The 23312-nt window shown below is 41.0% G+C and overlaps 1 protein-coding gene across 1 annotated transcript in view; it reads right to left on the bottom strand.

Moving 5' to 3' along the window:
• Nucleotides 1-15696: 15696 nt before the first annotated feature.
• MIS18A (MIS18 kinetochore protein A) overlaps nt 15697-23312 on the bottom strand; it is a 103897-nt gene continuing 96281 nt past the window's right edge. The window contains exon 6 of the mRNA XM_032175285.2: nt 15697-15784. The gene's annotated coding sequence lies outside the window, so the exon portion shown is untranslated. The remainder of the gene's footprint in view (nt 15785-23312) is intronic.

The following is a 23312-nucleotide window of genomic DNA, read 5'->3' as shown; positions in this document are numbered from 1 at the left end:
ATTGTAAAATAAAAATGCATTATAAAGGGTAGAAAAGAGGGAAATCAAGTCAAAGTGTTGTAAGGCCCTAGCATTATCTGGGAAGGGCAAAGGTACTAATTAATAGTAGTTCTTAAAATGACAGTTGAGATATTTAAAGTAATCACTGAAAGAGTAGTAAAAAAAATGTATATGTAACTAATAAGCTAGCATTGGGAAAAACACTAAAATACAATCTTTTTGAAGCATAAAATGAGGAAAAAAGGAAAATAAGAAATATGCAGCAAACAGAATATAACTAGTAGGATGATGGATATGTACCTGAATATGTCAGTAATTTAATCAGTGTAAACAATCTACATATTTCAATTAAAAATCAAAGATTGGTAAGGCACTTCTGGATTGATGGGACTCTCCAAAATTCCACTCTTCCATAAAAGCGCAGAGAACAACAGAAGCAGAATTGGTCAAAATCACCTATTTCAGAACTCTGGAAATTAACCAAAGGCTAACCAATATGAGGTGCATTTATTCAAGAAAAATAGCTGAATCTTAGTAAGGATAACAATCTTTGTGGTTTTTTAACTTTCCCTGGTCTCACCCCCACCCCTACCTTTCAGCTTAAAAACCAGCAGCCTCACAAGCACAGTAGCTGTGAAGAACAGCAGTCTAGCAGCCACTGGAACGGGCATAACAGATTTGAAACCCCCTAAAAAAACACATTCCCAGAGAGTTGTCATTATATGACCCTTCTAGCAACTCCCTGGAAAAGCCCCATTCATAAAGCCCCTCTTTATTTGACCTGACTCAGAGCTCTCTCAGTTGGCATTTGTCAAAATCATCAGTGCCAATTAATTAACATCACAGCTGCCTTAAGTGGCAAAACTAGTTGGGCCAAATGAGAGGCTGGCAGAAAACTCAAAAGGAAAATATGGAAAACGAGATGTCCATAGGGAACTTTGAAAAATCTAAAAGGCAATGAGCATGGCTAAGATTTCATGCATGCCCAGGAAATATCTGAGAAAACCCTAATCTCTTACCTGTGTCTAACCTTGAGGCTTTGTACAAGCAGGAAATGAAGGCAAAGGCAGAATTGTAAGCCACTGAACACTGAAGATATACCCCGACACAAACACACGGAGCCCCTCAACTTAAAATGAGAGCTATACTGGTTCAAGGCATTTGAGGAAACCTGTGTCTAATAATTATATGAACATTAAGTTAGTCAAGTAGAAGCTTCAGTGGCCACACACAACAAAGAATAAAACTTTACAGAATAAGTCCAGGAAAGTCACTAGAAAAACAAACAACAACAACAATAAATAACAACAACAAAACTTGAAGAGCAAGGAAGAATCTGACTTCCAGAGTGGCTGCATTCTATTATTTTTAATGTCTAGTATTCACAAAAAAGTATAAGATATGAAAATAAATAGGAAAGTATAGCCTATATATAGGAAAAACAGTTAACAGAAACTATCCCTGAATAAGCCCAGATATTGAACTTGCTAGACAAATACTTTAAACAAACTATTATAAATATGTTCAAAGAACTAAAAGAAACTGTATCCAAAGACTTAGAGAAAATTATGACAACAACATCTCACCAAAAAGAAAATTACTGGGTATATACCCAAAGAAAAATAAACCATTCTACCAAAAAGACACCTACACTCATATTTTTATCACAGCACTATTCAAATAGAAAACACATGGAATCAACCTAGGTGCTCATCACTGATGGATTAGATAAAGAAAATGTGGTACATTGGAATACTACAGAAAATCCCCATTCATAAGGCCCTTCTTTATTTGACCAGACTGAGAGCCCACTCAGTGGGCATTTGTAAAACACCATCAGTGCCAATTAATTAACATCACAGCTGCTTGTGATGTTATATTTACATAGAAAATATAAAGAAATGGAAATTCTGGAGTAGAAAAGTAGAATAACTAAAATGAAAATTTCAGCAGAGGGGCTGAATAGAAGATTTGAGATGGCAGAAGAAAAAAATAGAAAGACAAGATACATCCATTGGAAGGACATAAGGAATAGAAAGGGGGAAAAAATTAAGAAAAACTAACATAGCCTCACAGACTTGTAGGACAACATCAAGCCTACCAACATACACATAATGTGAGTCCCAAAAGGAATATAGATGATTCTATATTATAGAATAGATATAGAATAATATCAATAAAATACTAGTGAATGAAATCAAGCAGCATATAAAAGGATTATACACCAAGACCAAGTGGGATTCATCCTAGGAATGTAAGGTTAGTTTAATACCCAAAAATCCATCAATGTAATATACAATATTCATAGAATAAAGCTGAGGGGGGAAACATATGATCATCTCAATAGATACTGAAAAAGCATTTGACAAAATCCAACATCTTTTTATAATTAAACACCCTACAAACTAAGAATAGAAAGAAACTTCTTCAAGCTGATAAAGGGCATCTAGGAAAAAACCTACAGTTATCATTATACTTAATGGCGAAAGACTGAATGCTTTCCCTTAAGGTCAGGAAGAAGACAAGGATGTCCATTCTTGCCTCTTCTATCCAACATTATACTGGAGGGTTTAGGTAGTGCCATTAGGCAAGAAAATGAAATAAAATGTATCCAGATTGAAAAAGGAAGAATTAAGTACCTCCATTAGCAGATGGCATGATCATCTGTATAAAAATATCCTAATGAATCTGCAAATAAAACTATCAGAACTAATAAATGAATTCATCAAGGTTGAATTCAACAAGATAGTCTACAAGATCAATATACAAAATTCGATTGTAGTTCTATATACTAACAAAAAACAGTTTGAAAAACATTTTATAAACAATTCTATCTATAATAGCACCAAAAAGAATAAAATACTTAGAAACAAATTTAATGAAACAAGTACAGTTATGTTTCACTTAATGACAGGGATACATTCTGAGAAATGTCTTTAAGACAATTTCATCATTGTATGAACATCATAGAGTGTACTTACACAAACCTAGATGGTATAGCCTGCTACACAACTAGGCTATATGGTATAGCCTATTGCTCCTAGGCTACAAACCTATATAGCATATTACTTGACTGAATACTGTAGGCAATTTTAACACAATTATAAGTACTTGTGTATCTAACCCTCTAGACACAGAAAAGCTACAGTAAATATACAGTATTATAATCTTATGGGATCACTGTCATACATCCAGTCCACAATTGACTGAAACATTGTTATACGGCACATGATTATACAAGATATGCACACTGAGAACTAGAAAACATTGTTGAAACAAGTAAGAGAAGACCTAAAAACATGCAAAGATACCATCACATGTTCACAGATCAGAAAACTTCATACTGCTAGAAGGACAAGACTCCCCCATATTGGTCTATGGAACTTAATAGCAAGAAAACAAGCTTATTTTAAAATGGGCAAAGGACTTGAATAGCCATTTCTCTGAAGAAGACATAAAAATGGCCAAAAGGTATATGAAAAGGCACTCAATTCACTAATCAACAGAGAAGTACAAATTAAAGCCACAAGGAGATATCACCTCACACCTTTTAGGATGGCTATTATCAAAAAGACACATGATAACAAGTGTTAGTGAGGGCGTAGAGAAAATGAAACCCTTGTACTCTGTTGATAGGAATATAAATTGCTGCAACCTTCATGGAAAATAGTATGTAGAGTCTTCTAAAAATTAAAAATAGATCTATCATAGGATACAACGATCCTTCTTCTGGGTATATACCCAAAGGAAACAAAATCAGCGCTTCATAGAGATATCCGTGCTTCCATGTTCACTGCAGCATTATTCACAATAGCCAAGATATGGTAACATCCTAAGTGTCTGTCAGCAGACGAATGGATAAAGAAACTGTGAATAATATTCCATTTGACTATAGTAACACTTCACTATGTATATCAAAACATCATGTTGTACACCCTAAGAATATACAATTTTTAAAAACCAAATTGATGTATAGCTTCAAAGGAACTGCTATCAAAATCCCAAATGCGTGTTTTTCCTTTTCGTTTTCCTTTCCTTTTTTTTTTTTTAACAGAGACTAACAAGATGATCCTAAAATTCATATGGAAATGCAAAGGACCCAGAATAATCAAAACAATCTTTAAAAAGAACAAAGTTGGAGCACTTACAAATCCCAGCCTCAAAACTTAACAATAAAACAGCATGGTACTGGCATAAGGATAGACCAAAATATCAATGGAATAGAATTGAGAGTTCAAAAATAAACCTTCATATTTATGGCAAATTTATTTTTGACAAGAGTCTAAGACAATCCAATAGGGAAATTGCCTTTTCAACAAATGGTGTTGGGAAAACTGGTTATCCATATAAAGACAACAGAAGTTAGATTCCAACCTCACACCATAGCCAAAATTAACTCAAAATGGATCATCAACCTAAATGTGGGAGCTAAAACTATAAAACTATGAAACTGTTAGGAAAAAACTGTTGGGGTAAATCTTTGTGACCTTAGGTCAGGCAGTACTTTCTTGGTTATGAGACCAAAAGCATAACAAAAAAAACATAAATCATACTTCATCAAAATTAAAGTCTTCAGTGCTTCAAAGAAGACAATCAAGAAAATGAAAAGGCAACTCATAGAATAGAAAGCAACCATCATAGGAATGAATGCTCAGTATCACTAGTCATTAAGGAAGTGCAAATCAAAACCACAATAAGATACCACTGATTAGAATAGCTAGAATCAAAATTGACCATAACAAATGGGGGCAAGAATGTGGAGAATTTGGAATCCTCATGCAATGCTGGTAGGATTATAAAATGGTGCAGTAACTTTGGAAAACTGCTTGGCAGTTCCTCAAAATGTTAAGCATAAAGTTATTGTATGACCCAGCAGTTTCACTCCTACAAATATACCCAAGAGAAATGAAAATATATTTTCACACAAAAACTTGTATTTGAATGTTCCTAGCAACATTTTTCATAATAGCCAAAAAGTGGAAACAACCCAAATGTCCATCAATGGATGAATAAACAAAAGATGGTATATACATACTCTGGAATATGATTTGGCAGTAAAATGAAGTACTGATGATGAACCTTAAAAACATTCAGTGGAAGAAGCCAGTCACAAAGATATATTGCATGATTCCTTTTATAGGAAATACCCAGAACAGGCAAATCCACAGAAACAGAAAAAATACATCAGTGTTTACTAGGGGCTAGGGGATGGGGGTAATGAAGAATGACTGCTAATGGATATGCGGTTTCTTTTGGGAGTAGCAATGAAAATGATCTAAAATTAAATAATTGTGATGATTGCAAAACTCTGTGGATATACTAAAACCACTGAATTTTATACTGTGAAGTGGTAAATTTTACTGTATGTGCATTATATGTCAATAAAATATTACCTTTTAAGTTTTTTTGTTTTGTTTTGTTTTGTTTTGTTTTTGAGACGGAGTCTTACTCTGTTACCAGGCTGCAGTGGCACGATCTTGGCTCACTGCAACTTCCACCTCCCGGGTTCAAGCGATTCTCCTGCTACAGCCTCTCGAGTAGCTGGAACTACAGGTGCCCGCCACCACGCCCAGTTAATTTTTGTAGAGACAGGGTTTCACCATGTTGGTCAAGCTCATCTCAATCTCCTGACCTCATGATCCGCCCGCCTCAGCCTCCCAAAGTAGTGGGAGTAACTGCATCCAGCCTTTTTAAGTAATTTTTAATACCAAAAATTGTCAGACTGCATTTTTAAAACATGCATGCTGCTTACAAGATGCCCTATATAGAAGAAAGTTGAAAGTAAAAAAAAGAAAAATATATACTATGCAAGCACTAATCAAAAGAATGCTGACATAGTTCTCAAACAAGGTAGACTTTAAGACAAGAAGCACTGCTAGAGCTATAGATGAACACTACCCATGGCACATGTTTACCTATGTAACAAACCTGCACATCGTGTACATGTACCCCGGAACTTAAAATAAAAAGATGAATATTTCTCAATGAATAAGTGGTCAGTTTCCCAGGAAGATACAACAAAACTTGCATGTGTTTAATAACGCAGCTTCAAAATATACAAAACAAAATTGAAAGAGCTAAAAGAAATAGTAAACAAATCCACAACCACAGTAACAGTCATTAACACACCATCCTCAGTAACTAATAAGACAAGCCGAAAAATGACAGTAAGAAGGATGAAAACTTGAACATGATTAGCCAACTTCACAAGTGACATACTGAGAACATAATATTCAATGACATAGAATATACATTCCCTTCTCAAGGACACATAAGATATTTATTAAAACAGACCATATCCTGGTCATAACACAAGTCTCAAATATAAGAGAACGGAAATCACTCAGAGTAAATTTTCTAAACACTATGGAATTAAGCTAGAAATAAATACAGTCATGCATTGCTTAACAACAGGGATACATTCTGATAAGTATGTAGTTGGACAAGTTTGTTATGGAGCAAACATCACAGAATGTACTCACACAAACCTAGATAGTATAACCTACTACACACCTAGGCTATATGGTATAGCCTATTGCTCCCAGGCTACTAACCTGTATAGCATGTTACTGGACTGAATATTTTACGCAGTTGTAACACAATGGTAAGTATTTGTGTATTTAAACATACCCAAACATATAAAGATACAGTAAAAAATGATATTAAAAATATCAAAATGGTACACCCATATATGGCACTTACCATGTCTGAACGGAGCTTGCAGAACTAGAAGTCGCTCTGAGTGGGGAGTGAATGTGAAGGTCTCAGACGTTCTTGTACGCTACTGTAGACTTTACAAACATTGTACACTTAGGCCACACAAATTTATAAAAATATATTTTATTTCTTCAAGAATAAATTAACCTTAGCTTACTGTAACTTTTTTACTTTATAAACTTTTTAATTTTTTTTAACTTTTTGGCTCTTTTGTAACAACACTTAGTTTAAAACACAAACACACTGGCTGGGCACAATGGCTCACTCCTGTAATCCCAGCACTTTGGGAGGTCGAGGTGAGTGGATCATGAGGTCAGGAGTCCGAAACCAGCCTGGCCAACATAGTGAAACCCAGTCTGTACTAAAAATACAAAAAAAAAAAAGTAGCCGGGTGTGATGGCGGGTGCCTGTAATCCCAGCTACTTAGAAGGCTGAAGCAGGAGAATCACTTGAACCTGGGAGGTGGAGGTTGCAGTGAGCCAAGATCGCACCATTGCACTTCAGCCCGGGTGACAGTGAGAGACTCCATCTCAAAAAACACAAAAACAAAACAACACATTTTACAGCTATAGAAAATTTTTTTCTTTATATTCTTATTCCATACGCCTTTGTTTTAATTTTTTTATATTTAAACTTTTTTGTTAAAAACTAAGACACAAACACATACATGAGCCTAGGCCTACACAGAGTAGGATCCTTAATCACACAGTCTTCCGCCTCCACATTTCACCTCACTGGCAGGTCTCCACACAATAACATGCATGCAGCTGTCTATGACAACAATGCTGTCTTCTGGAATACCTCCTGAAGGACATGCCTGAGGCTGTTTTACAGTTAACTTTTTTAATAAGTAGAACGAGTACACTCTAAAATAACTAAAAAGTATAATATAGTAAATACATAAACTAATAACATAGTTGTTTATTATCATTATCGAGTATTATGTACTATACGTAATTGTATGTGCTATACTTTTATACAACTGGCAGCATAATAGGTTTGTTTACAGCAGCACGTAGTTCATTGAGCTATGATGTTACAATGGATATGACGTCACTAGGTGATAGGATTTTTTCAGCTCCATTGTAATCTGATGGAACCACCACTGTATTTGCAAACTATCATTGACCAAAATGTTATTATGTGGTGCACAACTATAGCTAAAAATCCCTAGGAAACCTTCAAATATTTGTAAGCTATATTGTTTAATTTAAAAAATTCCATTTTAAATGAATGATAATGTAAACATGACCTATCAAAACTTGTGAGTTACAGCTAATGCTGTAAAGAGGGGGAATTTATAGCTTTAAAAGTGTATATATTATAAAATAAGAAAGGCTGAAAAATCAGTTGTCTAAAGATCCATCTCAAGAAGTTAGAAAACAGCAGGAAAATAAAACAAAAGTGGAAGGAAGGTAATAATAAAGACAAGAGCAAAAATTAACAACATAGAAGACAAACGTATAACAACTGAATATCAACAAGGCAAAACTTGATTCTTCAAAAATCAAGTGAAAAAAAAGTGAAAGAAGAAATAGCACAGATATTACACAAAACTATCCCAGAGAATAGAAAAAGAGAGTATTCATACAAAACCATTTTATGAGGATGAAATAATATGGGTACAAAGCGTGATGAAGACATTACAAGAAGAGAAAATTACATTCCATGGGATGAGCTGGGGGTAATAAAAGAGAGAGAGAAGGAGAGAGAGAAAAAATTTCAGGAAAATCTCTCTCATGAAAGCAGATGCAAAAATCCTAAATAAAATAGTAGCAAGTCAGATCCAGTGATAAATAAAAAGGAGAATCCTTCGTGATCAAGTGGGTTTATTCCAGATAGACGATGCCCGTTTAAAAATTAAAACTCAGTTAATGAGTTTACCATATTAACATAATAAATAAGTTAAATTATAAGACCATCTTAATAAATGCAGAAAAGCAGCCAATAAAATTTCACCTCTATTCATGGTAAAACCTTAAGCAAACTAGGAATAGAAAATAACTTTCTCAATCTAATAATAGTATCTTTTAAAAAAACACCTACATCAAATACGATACTGATGATGCATTACTGAAAACTTTCCATCTGAGATCAAGAATAAAACAAGAATCTCTGCTTTCACTATAACTATATTGTACTAGAAGTCCCAGCCATTGAAAAAAGGCAGGAAAAAATGCAAGTATTGGAAAGTAAGAAATGAAACGTCATTATTCCCACACAACATAATCACAACATAATTGTATGTATAAAACTCCGAAGAACTTGCAGACAGTTGAGTAATTTTAGCAAGGTGCCTGGATGTAAGGTCAATTTAAAAATCATTTGCATTTTATATACAAGGAATGAACAATTAGAAAATGAAATTTTAACAACAGCATTTACAATAGCACGGAAAATCAGAATCGTGGGAATAAACCCAAAGAAAATTTTTCTATACAGAAACTACAAAACTACTATTGCTAACATTATATTATTAATTAGTAACTATTAGTAAGTAAAGAGAGAGATGATGTTCATGAATGGAAAGACTCAATATTATGAAGATGTCAGTTATCTCCAGATTGATCTATAGATTCAGTGTAATCCCAATAAAAATCCTGGCCTTTCTTTCTTTCTTTCTTTCTTTCTTTCTTTCTTTCTTTCTTTCTTTCTTTCTTTCTCTTTCTTTCTTTCTTTCTTTTTGAGACAGTATCTCGTTTGGATACCCAGGCTGCAGTACAGTGGCACAATCGTGGCTCACTATAGCCTTGACCTCCAGGGCTCAAGAGAGCTTCCCTCCTCAGCATCCTGAGTAGCTAGCTGAGATCACATGTGCACATCACTATACTAGGCTAATTTTGTTTATTTTTTGTAGAGACAAGGTCTCACTATGTTGCCCAGGCTGGTCTCCAACTCCTGGGCTCAAGCAATCCTCACATCTCCGCCTCTCAGAGTGCTGGGATTATAGGCATGACCCACAGCACCTCATTTCCAGCAATTTTTTTTTTATTCCTGGAAATTAAACAACTATTCTAAAATTTACATGGAAATGCAGAGAGACCAAAAAAAGCCAAGACATTTTCATAGAAGAAATTAGACATTATTGCTGTTGTTGTTGTTTTTATATAGTCATTGTTTTCTTAGGTTTATTCACATATTTACATTTTTGTTTTTCTCTATTTTTTCTTGCATTTCAGACTTTCTTCTGGATTCATTTCTTTTCTTCCTAAATTATATTTTTTAAAGGTACTAATAAATGTCTACTTACTAAACTATCTCAAGCTAGCTCTCCAATTCTAGGTTTACAATTATTTCTTTGGCATTTTGAAGACAGAGTATCTCAATGTTGTCTTGATGATTTTGAGAAGTCAGCTATCAATCTATCATCACTTAATAGGTCATCTATCTTTTCTCTTTTAAAATCTTTGTCTTGGTCTTTGACCAAGTACAAGGTACTCTCTCCTTATCCTGTTTGGAATACATTGAGCTTGTTGAGTCTGTTAATTCATATCTTTCATCATTGACGGAAAATCCTAAGCCATTATCTCTTCAAATATTGCCTCTGCACCACTCTGTCTAGTCTCTCCTTTTGATTAAACTCACGTGAAACCTTTTCGATCCGCCCTCTGTGTCTCTTATCTTTCTTTTTTTATCCTTTATTTCTCTCTGCTGCACTTTCAGTAATTTCTCAGCATCTATCTTCAGCTGCTTCAGCTGCTTCATCTGCTATTTAACCCAACCATTTGAGTTCCTAATCCCAAGTATTATATTGTTTATATTTAGAATTTTATTAATCTTCCCAGTTGTTTATAATAGTGTCTTGTCCCTTAGTTTTATTTTCAATACTATCTTTTATTTTTTAAATATATAAAAAATATATATCTTATATTTCTCTTTGCTGATTCCAGTATCTGGAATATGTATCTCAGTGTGATGTTACTGGATTTCAGTTCCCGACCCACACAAGAACTTGAAATTAGGAACTCTCTAGACTTTCTCTTTTCCCCTGTACTCAAAGCGAAGGCCAAGATCACCAAGAATCTTCACTTTTTACTTCTGTGAGACAGGCTTCCTTCTTGAGATTCTTGGCTGTCTTTGGGAGAGGTCCCAGGTTTAGTGCAGGTGGGTGGTCTCTGATTCAACTTCACACTTTGTGTGGGCCAAGATCACCTCCTATGTCCCCCTTCATGCACACATGCACACACACACGAGTACACAAATGCACATATACACACATCTACACTCTAGTCTTCCAGGAGCCTGCAGATGACCCCAGGGTAACTGTCAGCTGCAGCACTGATGTGCCCTTCTAGATTCACACCTAACCTTGAAGGATTTCCCTCGCTTTACTGCCAGATCACCCATGCATTCATTTTTCATCTATTTTATCAGTGTTTTAGCTGCTATGTACTGAGAGTTTCTCTCCAGACATCAATATCACCAATTTTATTGAAAAGGAAATACAAGCTTAAGGGTTTCTATTAGATAAGTAGGAGTAGCCCATTGTTGGGTCAAATGACTTTCTCGAGTTCAGACAATGTCACTCACTAAGGAATGTGGGATAAAAAACAACAACAACAACAAAGAGGAGTGTGAATGGGGTGGAGGTTGGGGTGTTCTCATGAAACCGTGTATACAATGTTCCAGTAATGGAGTTAGGAATGAAATCTACACCTAATTTCCAAGATTAGTCCTTAGCCTAGGCTTTCTGACAGCTCTTTCTTCAGGAACACAGGTAGAATACTGTACAAGAGATGCCACAAGAGAGCAGACACAGCCAATAGCCTATTAAACACGGGTGTGTTTCAAAGAAACCCAGAACTGGCTTATCAAGGTGAAGACTTCAGAAAGCCCTAAATTCAGCAAAGTAAGCAAAATGTATTGGGGGGAATTAATGAGACATGTTCCCTCCTCAAGGAACTTCATATACAGTCTCACCTAGGCCAGTTCTTCGCTTTCAGACAGGTGAACCTACACTGAAAATACAGCATGGTCTTCTGTGGATCAATTTCAGAAGTCAGCCAAGCTGGAACTCTGCTTCTACTGAAGCCAAAGCTCTCCTCATCCAAAAAACAGGACAGCAGCCCAGCTCCTAAGGTCTCTCCTGCAGGACCCCATTATGCCACTTTCATTTCCCAAGGCTTCCCTCTGCTACACATCCTGCTTTCCGTCTATAGCTGACCATCCTTTCCCCTTCCCCACCAAACCTCCACAGTCCCTCTCTCCCACAGCCCTCTTCTCCGTGATCTTGTGAATGCATTGTTGTTTCTAATTTTCACTATCACAACTGCAATACATGTTCTTGTGCACATGCGTCAGTTTCTCCAGGAAAAATGCCAGTGAGTGAAATTGGTTGATCATAGAGTGTGCACATTGTTCACTTTCCTAGATACCACCAAAGACCTCACCAAAGTGGTTTACCAACTGCACTACCATCCATCCATACGGTGGAATCCTGGTCCTCCATATCCTTGCCAACACATGGTGTTATCAGACTTTAATTCTTTAGGAGCTTCTCCCTGCAAGCCTATCCAGTGAACTACTCCCTTCTGACCTGCTGATGGGTAGTGAATAACACATTTGCACTAGTTGGGGCTCTTCTGGACATTAGATCTTAGAGCAGGGGTCTATAACACTTTCTGAAGAGTGAGCTGAGATCTGTCAATTCCTCCCAGCAGCTGACTGGAAGAAGGGAATGTGATGATTAATTTTATGGGTCAACTTGATTGGGCCATGGGATGCCCAGATAGCTGGTTAGACATTATTTCTGGGTGTGTCTGGAAGGTTGTTTCCAGGAGATAGTAACATTTGAACTGGCAGATAGAATCAAGCAGATGGCCCTCCCCAGTGTGAGTAGGCATCGTTCAAATCACTGAAGGCCTGAGTAGAACAAAAAAGCAGAGAAAGGTTAAATTAATTCTGCCTGACTGCCTGAGCTGGAACATCAGTCTTTTCCTGCCCTCAGCACTCCTGGTTCTCAGGCCTTCAGAGTCAAACTGGAACCTACACCACGCTCTCCAGTTCTTAGGCTTTTGCACTGTATCCCTGGCTTTCTCTCCAGCTTGCAGGTAGTAGATTGTAGGACTCTTCCGCTTCCATAATTGCATGAGGCAATAACTTATAATAAATCTCTTTGTAGATACAGATATAGACATTAATATGCTCTGTTGGTTCTGTTTCTCTGGGGAACCCTCACTAATACATGGGGAATAATGAGTCTATCTTACTTTGAGTGAGAGCACATGCCAGGGAGAAGGAGAAATGAGGCTTCTACCACCCAAACTGCTTACCAGCATGGGTCTTGGAGGTAAGGTCAGAAATAGCACTGACTCTTGAACCAGGGAAACTGCCCCGCCTGCTGCTGCTGGGACACAGTACCTTGATAATGGGAACACCAGGTCCTGGAGCCAAAGGGTAGTGACACATCTGGCCTCAATGATAGATGGCAGGGCAGAGGAGGCCAAGCAAAGAAGGGCCAAAGAAATAGGAATGAGGGCAGTGAAAGGCCTGGGAGATCTCTGTGCACATCTGGATCTGAGATATGTTGTTTGTCCATCATTCCACTTGTCAGTGTCAAGAGGCAGCAACGGGGGCAGAGTGATTAAGCATGACCTCAGAAGGTAGCTAAGCTGGGGTCTTCTACCTATGAGTCCATGATCTCACACTGACCACTTATCCTCTCCCTGCCTCTGGTTCCTTGTTTGTAAAATGAGAATATTCACACATGTTTATAAAATTGCCGTGAAAATAAATGAGATAATACCAGTAAAATGCTTAGCAAGGGTCTGGTGCATAGTGAGGACTCAGTAAATGTTAGTTGTTATTCTTATCACCATCATTATTGCTATTTCAAATCACAGCCTATGACCAGCTTCCTTGGAGCAAACTGCAAATCAGGACTGGCATCTTATCCATCAATTCTGATTGATAGTGGTTGTCTGCTGAGGATTCCATGGTCACCCTTGTGCTCATCTGAAAAGAACAGTGGACTGTGATCCATTGGCAATGTCTGCCATGGCTCTAGACGGGGAGCAATAGCAGAGGCGCCATGCACTTGACTCCCGTGGTCTACATTTCACAATTTATCTGGCAGGAAATACTGATTCAGGAATGTTCCCATTTTAAGTTTCTAAGAGAGTACCTATGAATACCACCCCCCATCCCCCCGCCCCCACACAAAAGGACTGGTTTTTAAATGAGGCCAACTGCACGTGGCTCTTTTTAAACTACTGAAAGCAGGTTCTCCCTCCTTTTCTGCTCTGTAGACAATATCCATTTCATCACTCCCAGCTGCTCAGCCGCATCCCCCCCTGCAGTGGCAGGTGAGCTTCAGGTGGGCTTGTCATAAGTGGGGTCCGCACATAGTTTTTCACAGCTGGAGCTACTAAAGCAGACAGCCCTAGGGTGCCAAGAGATTCACATAAGAACACGGTACAATAAAAAATGCCTGGGAATCCACAGGCCTGGATTCCACGTTCAGCAGAAACCCACAGTGGGAAGCTGGATGCAGCAAGTGACTTCACAGAGGCCTAGTTTCCTGTCACCAAAATAAAAGTCAATGATCTCCAAGATCTCTTCCAATTTTGTTATTCTGTTCTAGCAAAGGGAATGCACCTCCTGTAGTTACTGTGTGTTTGAAAGAGGGAGAAACGTGCAAAGATGTACACTTTAGTAGACCCTTGACTTTCTTGAAGGAGAAGCTCCAAAACTTTCCTAGATTCCCGAATGGCGAAATAGCACTCCAGCCCCCTTTCTTCTGGGGATTAGTTTTTCACAATGATCAAAGGGTTTATCAGTATGAAAGATGATATTATAGAAAAGCAAGAATTAGAAAAATGGATTCTGGGGCAGGAGCTGGTCCTGTCTTAGTATCTATTCCCCCGCCCATCCTGCCGCACACACCTGTACTCACACACACCAGCTTCTTTGTCCATTGAACCAATGTCATATTTCAACAAAGTTATAAATTAGTGCCTATCATGGACTTCTGCTATTAACACTACAGCTGTTAAATTCCTCACTGTGAGGCAAGCATCCATTGAATACACACATACACAAAGCACCTAGACAACCATAGCTATGTAGTCTGTTTTGGTAATATGTCATCAAGCAAACGTGCAATTGCTTTTGCCAACAGCTATATACTGAAAACATCATGATAACTTCCCAAAACCATAATGGATTTTGCACCTGTCTTTTCTCATATACAATAAGTATAATAGGTAATGATTTATTAGCACAAACTCATATGAATGACTTCTCCGAACCATCCAGGTCCTCTCATCTGAGTGAGAAGTGTCCCTTTCCAAACAACCCCCTCCTTGGGAGTAAGTGTCCTCACTGCCATGGTGTGGTCATCTTTGACCCTTCTCCTTAGAAACTGCTTTTCAGAGCCAGTAAAGGAGTCTCAGAAGGAAATTGGATCCCAGCTGCTGACACACCTTGTTTTAGATCCAAAACAATATTTCCAGATCCATCACAATGACACAGTTCACTTCAAGTCTCAAAAACCATGTATAGAGATTTGCCTCTGAATGGCTCTTTGCTGTTGTCCAAAACCCAAATCTACCCTTTATGGAGGAAAGTGGTCACCACTAAGGTTACTGGAGAAAGTGCACCATATCTGAATGCAGTTCCTCATGGACAATATCAAACATGTTTTAGACGTGGGCAGCACACACACAATCTGTTGATACCATCCTTAAAGCGGCTGTATTTAAGGGAAGGACATTCATTTACGTTTTTCAAAATACCAAGGTATATATGAGTCTCAGGGATTTCCAAGTCAATTTCTAAACCCCCACACCGTCTACACCCATTCAGCCTCACCCTCTCCCTGACTCCTGTTAAAGTGGCTGTGTCAAAATAGCCACTTCAGAAAGCCCCCGGCATCACAACTGCCACCTGGGCATGACTGGGATATCATCTGCTTATCATCCCCGGTCAAGAAATTCTGTAGATTCTGCTACTGCCCTCCAGACTCGACTTACTTGTTTAGCCGCCTACTCACAGGGTGAGGCTGCACAGCAGGGCATTTTCGAAGACGCCGTCAGGAGAAGCAACAAACTGGGATCTCGCTTCCACACTGAGAAGACAAAAGAGGAAGCAACAAATAAAATGTCCAAATGCCACCTTCTGACTCACTTATAATTCTGCCACCAAACTGAATAGAAAATGCCAGACCCAGGTTACATGGGCTCCTCCTTTAGGAAATAGGACATTTGAAATTTTTTCGCAATCTCTGTTCTTACGTGGGCTGTGGAAAGGTCATCTGAGACCTCCCAATTATCACCCTTAATGGTTTCCAATCTGCACTCATCTCACCTGATATCCGTGACATGTGACACCTCCCCACCTCCTTCTGCTTCCTGCATCCCTTTTCAGTTGCACAACCCCCTCCTGTGTCCCAGTCTCATACGCCCAACAGATGTCCCACTTGCACTTCACGCTTGAGCTGCACAAATGCGCGCTCGTCCCCGCCCACTACAGGTTGGCCTCCCTCCGCTGACACCTTAGTTGCTGTCCCCATAGCATCATGCTCTGAGTCCTCTGGGCACAAAACCTCGACTGCTCATTGCCACTCTCTCCTTGTCCCTCACAACCAGCCACAGGGTCCTGGTGATTCTGCCTCCTCTGTGGCTCCCGGCCGCCACAGCCAACTCCCTAGCTTGGGCGCTTACAGCCTTAGCTCAGGGCCGGCTCCCACCAGCCTTTCTCTTACTGTCCCTTTTCCCAGGATATCCACTTCACATGTCTGTCATAGATTCATCTCCGTCAAAGGCTGCTTAAAGCATTTCTCAAAATTTTCCACGGCTCCCATTGCCTACGATGTAAGTACCCCAGCCCCTCTCTGTCAATCAAGGAACTCTTCACATAGTCCCCATTTAAACTTACCCCTTCAGACGGGCCTCTCCATTGCTCCCTGCACGCTTACTAAAGGGGATCCCACCTCCCCCACAGCTGGTTTCCACCTGGGGCAGTTTCTATAAACACCTTGGTCCTCCTCCCCCTCACTCACTCCTCCCCAGGAGGGACTTAACTGACTGGTTAGTTTGGGAGAAGAAACGGAGCACGCCCAGCCTAGCATTTTTCTCTTCCCTCTTTACCCTGGGAGCTGAGCAGCCCATTGGGCTCCTCCAGGCCATGCTTTCAGAGGCAGTGCTCCCACAGGGAGGCCTGTGATGCTCCCATGGGGAGGTCTGTGGTGCTCCCAGGCTACCTGTGATGCTGTCAGGAGCCCCCTTCCCTGTCAATGTGGCATGCATCCTCCAATATCAGATTTATCAGTAATAAAAGTGATCATGGTTTTGGACTCCCAGGTGCTATTTTCCTTTTGATTCATTCTCAATTAGTGTAGAACTCCAGGGAAGAGAGGAGCTCTTGATGGGGCCCTTTTACACACCCACAACCTGGAGCTTTGCTGCCTCTGGGTCTGGCACCTCTCATTCCTCCCTCCCAGGAGCACCTTCCCCTCTCGCACTGTCTAGTTCTTACCCACCTTCAAGACTCTCCTAAAGTCCAATATCACCTGAATCCTCCCTGGGCCCCTGCCACCTCCCCTCCCTCTGAACTCACAGTTCCTGGCTAGACTCATCACTTGGCAACTATGCACAGCCACAACATATTTCTGGTAACTTCATCCTGCATTCTAGTGCAGGGGTCTCACCTGTTTACGTTTTGCCTCCCTGGTAAGTTTCACCTGAGGACAGGTGCATTCCCTTCAGCCTCATTATCATGCTTCCCCTCTACAGCACCTGCCCAGGGTCTTGCTCAAGGTAAGCTCTGGGTGACTGTTTAATTTTGCCGCTGACAATACACAGGTGGCTTCCCACCTTCTCATCTCAGCCCTAGACAATGTGAAGGTACAAATTATGGCATCACAGCAACATTGGCATGGTCCTTTTTAATCCCTGACACTTTGACTGTGGCCTTGGACAGTAACTCTACCAGACAGATGGAGAAATGATCACAACGACTTGAGAGATTTTCAGAGACTCTGTTCTCTGACAATGTGTCTATCCTGTACCAAATAATTTTGCCTTGAATAGTGAGTAAAATAGAAGAAGACAACAAACACAGAGCACAGGCATGCTAGCTTTGCATTGCCCATGAGTCTGCAGGCTCCTTAAGGCTAAGTCTTATGTTCTTTTCTTCTCCCTAGTACCCTAGTAGCATGGATGCTGTGTCCAAGGTAGGTGCTCAGGAAACACTTGTTAGCTCAACTTATTTAACAGTGGGAACGATCTCCAAACTCTGACATCAGGGTCACCTTTGCTTTTGATTATGTAACATGGTATTTTGTTACTTGAGGTTAAACTTTATGCTTTAGTTGCAGATAAAATAAAGAGGAGGGTGATACATCTACAACTAGCTTGTTGGGGGCAGCTGTGTGAAAGAGCGAGCGCAAGAGTGAGAGAGAGAAAGAAATTAAGAGCAATAAGGCCAGTCTTTAAACAAAGTACCATTCACATGAGCAAAATCGTTCTCATTACAGTTATTTTGCCCTCCCCTAAGCCTCCATGAGCACTGAATGGGTAGAAATACCTCTTTGATTCAAGGCAATGGTTGGCGAAGTAAACCATATGCTCCTGGCTGGTGCAAGGAGCTCAGAGAGAGCCCACTCTAACCAAGAACAAAGGTTCAGGGAAAAGCAGTTTCCCACACAATGCAGCTGAATGATTGACAGGCAGATTATTGTTAGGCTGAGTTGGCCTCATCTGGCCTTTTTTTAAGTGCAATATGGTCTGCATAACATGACATATGAATGCTAAACTCCTGGCAGTTCCTGCAAAGGGGACAATGGAGCTGGCAGCCTGACACCGGTGCAGCTGGGAGGGGAAGGCTTGGTTTCTGCACATTAACACATTTGACATTTGGTATCTAAAGGGAAGGGCTAATAAATAACCCGCCAACGATGACACTCTGTAATGACAGCTTTTATTACCAGCCAGTTAATCCTCCACTGCAGCTCTGTCCTCTCAGGCCATCTGGTGTTGAATTCTTATTTACTTATTTTCATTTTCCTGGAGCTTGAACTTAGGACATTTGCCTCCTGCCAGTGTCATATTTTGAAGTCGATTCAAGGGCCAGGAGGGTGGCAGACTGATTGTGGATGATTCCACACCAAGGTCTGCAGAAAGTGGAGTGAATGGAGTTTTTAGCAGGTGACCTTGGGTTTGGGGTTCAGCTGCGTGAAACCAGTTAGTCATCTTGGGTCCAGAGGGATGGGGGAAATTCACCTCTTCATTACCACCTCTTTCTGGAAACAATATGCATGGTTTCTGCCTCGATGGATCTGTCACATATTTACTGAGCATCCACTCTGTGCCCCATAAAAGGATGTGTTCTAGGGATGTTAGTCCATCCCTTTAAGGCCAAAGCTGACAGACTAGAAGGTGAGACCCTCGCATAATAAATCCACATAATAGGATCTGAACTCTAATAGGAAGAAGCATAAAGTGCTAGGGTGTGGGAGATGATGAGGAAATCCCTTCTTCCTCAGAGGATTTGAGGAAGTTGTCCAGAATTATAAAGGATCTGAGGTTTTACCCTATTTGCATGCTAACAGGTTGGCTGGCATTATGGACTGAATGCCCCAAAATTCGTATGTGAAATTCCCAACCCCCAGTGTGATAGTATTTGGACATGGGGCCTTTGGGAGGTGCCTAGGTTTAGATGAGGTCATGAGGGTTGGGCCCCCATGATAAGATCAGGGTCTTCACAAGAAGAGAGACCAAAGAGCTCCCTTTCTGTCTCTCTCTGTCCCTTTCTCTCTCTCTCTCCATCATGCAAAGACACAGCAAGAAGGTGACCATCTGCAAGCCAGGAAAAGGGCCCTCACCAGGAACCAACTATTCTGGGACCTTGATCTTGGACTTCCAGCCTCCAGAGCTGAGAAAAGTAAATGTCTGTTGTTTAAGCCGCCCAATCTGTGATATTCTGCGTTGGCAGCCCAAGCTGATGAAGACAGCCAGCCACAGTTTCATGCATGTTGGCAGAAGACACAAGACACCAGGGTCAGAGACAAAGGACTTTATTACTCACAACATTGGCAGTAGCCATAATATCAGCTTTTGTATGGATTCTCCAAGCTCAATTCCCACAGAGTGACACAAAGAAGGCCAGATGACACCTGCACACATGGCAAGTTACATTGCAAGAGAGGAACCCTGGAGCTAGGGAACCCAAATCTTTCACAGTGGGCAGTAAACATGCCCCATTTTTGCACTGGAGAAAGACACTAACTCTGTCTTTAGTCCCTTGTAAACTCAGACCCATGACATCAAGCACTGGGTGGAAGAGAAAGTGAGGGTTGTTCCCTTAGTGAATATTTGTTGGGTAAGTGCTCAGGGCTGTGTCCTTTGCTGGGAGCAGAAAGAGGAAAAGACGTTGCTCCAGGTACCCCAGTCACTGGTGTGGAGAGAAATACATGCAGATAACTAAGAACGGTGTGGAAGGGCAGTGACAGGCTGGGCACAGAGGATGACAGGAAGCACAAAGAAAGGCATCTCCTGCAGCCTGAGATGATCAGAGATGGGGTGTCCACTGGACAAACACCCATGAAAAGAGAATGGAGAATAAGGCAGTGAGTGCCTCTGTTCAAAGATGTGCAAAAACGCAAGAGACCCATGGAGAATTGTCTCCCAGAAGAGGCCACCAAATCAATGGATGTCAGTTCCCAATCAAAGGATTTTTATAAAGGCCAAGATGTGTTCAAAGAAGGAAGCAGAAATTTTCTCAAGGTTGTGTTTCTCTGTGGTTGGGCTGTCTATAGGATCCCCTTAAAATACAACCCACAGTGGCACTTCCGGACAAACCCCCTCAGCTGTCACCTCATGGAAGAGGGGAAGCGGCCATGGAAAAGCAGGCGGTGTGCAGAGTGCCGCCATGACTCCCTGTGCAGGTGCATCAGAAGGGAGACAGGAATTGGTATTCAAGGCCCTTCACGATGTGGTCCTTGCCCAATTCCCCTGCCTCGTGTCTGGGAACTCCCTGCCTCATACTTCATTTTATTTTACTTATTTAATTTTTGAAACAGAGTCTCACTCTGCCACTCAGGCTGGAGTGCAGTGGCATGATCATGGCTCACTGCAGACTTGACCTCCCAGCCTCAGGTGATCCTCCCACCTCAGCCTCCAGAGTAGCTGGGACCACAGGTATGCACCACCACACCTGGTAAATTTTTATAATTTTTGTCGAGAAGGAGTTTCGCCACGTTGCCCAGGCTGGGCTCAAATTCGTGGGTTCAAGCAATCCACCTGCCTTGGTCTACCAAAGTGCTAGGATGACAGGCGTGAGCCACCACTCCCAGCCATGCCTCATGCTTTATACTTTGCCATGATCCTGATTCCGCACCTTGCTGTTTCTCCCATCCCTTTACCTTTTATCATGCAGTGCTCTCTGTCTTTCCCACCCCTAAATTCAGCTCCCTTGACTCACCTGTGTCCTTTAGGACTGAGCTCCAATACTGTCACCTGCAGGCAGTCCTCCTAGATCACCTCAGGCTGCAGGAGACGCCTTTCTTTTGCTTCCGGTCATCCTCTGCATCCACCCTGCCACTGCCCTTCCACACCATTCTTAGTTATCTGTGTGTATTTGTCTCTGCACCGACTCTGGGACACCTGGAGCAACGTCTTTTCCTGTTTGTGCTCCCAGCACAGGACCTAGCCCTGAGCAGTTACCCAACAAATACACAAGGAACAACCCTCACTTTCTCCTCCACCCAGCCCTTGACATTATGAGTCTTGGTCTACAAAGGTGTAAGGATCCACCAGCAAATGTGAAAATTACAGAAGAAGGTAACCATGTGCCACAGAAAACTCTGTTATTTTCAAATAGCCCCCAAGGGCCATGAGATAGTGAAGCTGATTTTTTCCACTACTTTATTTTCACCTTCTTCCTCTCTTGAAATGCAAGCAGCAACTGCAGCATCATCTCACTGTCTCTCTCTCTCTTTTCTTCTTTTTCCTGCTTCCCTTCTTGTGGCATGATTATACTAGCTGCATGCAATGGTATTGCACAACCCCTCTGGTAGCTAAAGGTGCCACCCACCTCTGTTCTACAGAGAAAAATGAGAAATGGAAGATGCTCGATGATTAGATGGTTCCAAACCTTTGTCTGTGTTTTGAGAATTGGTAGTGAGCATTCCTGATAGACACCCCTGAGAATCTGATGAAGTACACAGTTCCCTCAAAATGCATACGCCCATCTACCCACACAATTTCACAGACCATTGCTGGGAGTTCATATAAGCCCATGGTCTGCAGCTATAAGAACACATTTTTTATAAACACTAAACAAGACACCCACATATTAAACCCACATATGTTTAATTTTTCTAGATCCTAAGCTTCCGTAGCGATGAAGCACACTATCTCATGAGAGGGCCAGGTCCTGCAGCTCCTGTCAAGTGAGCCAACCGTGGGATCTAACAACGGGGACTGAGGAGCAGATGGCATGTGACTGTTTGCTGTGGTCTCACTGCATGTGGGTGATAAATAGGCAGAGAAGCTAGGAGAATAGTTTTCAGTAATCTTCAGACCAACGAAAGTTCAGCCCAACCTGGAAAGTCCGCATTCATTAATTCCACCTCCTCCTGCTCCTGGACACTTCCATGTCCGTCTGCCACTGCCAGTTGTATTGAATATGCAAAATGGAGTCAGATGCATCACACATACATTCCCCCACCTGTGCCCACATCCTGTGAGGCACACGGCTTTCCCTGAAATTGAAACAAAAGATGTGCAGAAAGAAGGAACCAGGCGGATTCTATTTTGAATGTGTAACCTGAGTTCAGCCCACCAGGCTATCCGCTCTTGGACAGCAGTAGCCATCTCTTGTTCATGGCTGCACTTCCAGTCAGCACCTGGCATATAATAAGTGCCCAACAAATAAATGTCCAGGGGAAAAACGCATGAATAGACAACGTAAAGTGCACCATAAATTCCCAGTGCCCCCACAATATCTTTTCTCTATGAAAGTATAGAAATTTACTGTATCCCACAGCCCGAAATCCACCTCAAATTTTCAGCATAAAAGTCCTGCCCTTGGCTGGGTATGGTGGCTCACACCTGTAATCCCAACCACTTGGGAGGCTGAGGTGGGAGAATTGCTTGAGCCCAAGAGTTCAAGACCAGCCTGAGAAACATAGCAAGACCCCATTTCTACAAAAAAGTTTAAAAAATTAGCCAGGCATTGTGGTGCAAGCCTGTAGTCCTAGCTACTAAAGAGGCTGAGGCGGAAGGATCATTTGAGCCTGGGAGTTCAAGGCTACAGTGAATTATGACCCATTCCAGCCCTGGGTGACAGAGCAAGACCTTTTCCCTTAAAAAAGAAAAAAAAAAAAATTGGCCAGGCATGGTAGCTCACAGCTGTAATCCCAGCACTTCGGGAGGCCAAGGCAGGTGGATCACCTGAGGTCAGGAGTTCAAGACCAGCCTGGCCAACACGGTGAAACCCTGTCTCTAGTAAAAATACAAAAAATTAGCCGAGCGTTGTGGTGGGTGCCTGTAATTCCAGCTACTCGGGAGGCTGAGGCAGCAGAATCACTTCAACCCGGGAGGTGGAGGTTGCAGTGAGCTGAGATGGTGCCATTGCACTCCAGCCTGGGCAAT

The sequence above is a fragment of the Hylobates moloch genome, unplaced genomic scaffold (assembly GCF_009828535.3).
Source record: "Hylobates moloch isolate HMO894 unplaced genomic scaffold, HMol_V3 SCAFFOLD_14, whole genome shotgun sequence".
Classification (NCBI taxonomy): domain Eukaryota; kingdom Metazoa; phylum Chordata; class Mammalia; order Primates; family Hylobatidae; genus Hylobates; species Hylobates moloch.
Note: the sequence above shows the minus strand (reverse complement) of the source record. Positions and strands in the feature narration are given on the sequence as shown.